Consider the following 967-nt stretch of genomic DNA (forward strand, 5'->3'; position numbering starts at 1 on the left):
AGTATTATACAGCCCTGAGAGAGTTTTGTATGACTTCACTAGCTGTCAACTATAATATTATGTCACCCTATCATGTCAACCCTCTCCACTGATGAATGCAAACTGGCAATTTACTTGAATTTAATTGTAGTATCACTATAAAAAAATATATAAAGAAAACGAAAGTTAACCAGTAACATCAGTACAAATTATTTTACATAACCAATGTTGGTAGTTGTAGTTTTCTGCTCTTACTACTTTAATTACAAAACCCCATACACATACTCTACTGCTAAATGAGGGATGCCCTTTTAATTGCAATCATGTAACCCCACGGGTCTGTCCTCCAGTTAAAGCCCCTGTCAGAGCCTTGCTTATTACATCCCCACGCCCTCCGCCCCATTGAGAATAAGTCTCCAGCATGTTGTACAATCTCTTTTGTTCTCCCACCTCCATTAACGCATGACCTCAACTGTGATAAATAACCCTGGTCACTCCACTGGTAGAGAAAAGACTATTCTCCCCTCTTCTCTCTCTCTCTCTCTCTCTCTCTCTCTCTCTCTCTCTCTCTCTCTCTCTCTCGCTCTCTCGCTCTCCCTTTTATTGCCCTCCCTTGATGTTAAACAGGATGTCTCTATGGATACAGGGATAAACAGATGATAACAAGCCCTCAGCTCTTTAAAGCTCATTTGAGTGCCGGGGTTGGCGGCTGAGGAGAGGAGAGAGGAGAGAGGAGAGGCGTGTAGTAGAGCAGTGTAGTAGCAGCACAGCAGAGTAGGAGGGGAGCACAGCAAGCGGCCAGGCCAGAAGACCAGGAGACACACGCAGGTAAGACCCTGTAGGATGGCGGACTGTCTTCTGTCTACTGCTGCTGGCTTCTTGTGCTGTTTCACGTGTGTGTGTGTGTGTGTGTGTGTGTGTGTGTGTGTGTGTGTGTGTGTGTGTGTGTGTGTGTGTGTGTGTGTGTGTGTGTGTGTGTGTGTGTGTG

General features: G+C 45.4%; 1 protein-coding gene across 1 annotated transcript in view; it reads left to right on the forward strand.

Annotated features, from left to right (window-relative positions):
* Positions 1-670: 670 nt before the first annotated feature.
* The window catches only part of tppp3 (tubulin polymerization-promoting protein family member 3), a 31,394-nt gene continuing 31,097 nt past the window's right edge, over positions 671-967 (forward strand). Inside the window, exon 1 of the mRNA XM_084337215.1 lies at positions 671-807. The gene's annotated coding sequence lies outside the window, so the exon portion shown is untranslated. The remainder of the gene's footprint in view (positions 808-967) is intronic.

The sequence above is a fragment of the Notolepis coatsorum genome (genome assembly GCF_963971535.1).
Source record: "Notolepis coatsorum genome assembly, chromosome: 20".
NCBI classification, from domain to species: domain Eukaryota; kingdom Metazoa; phylum Chordata; class Actinopteri; order Aulopiformes; family Paralepididae; genus Notolepis; species Notolepis coatsorum.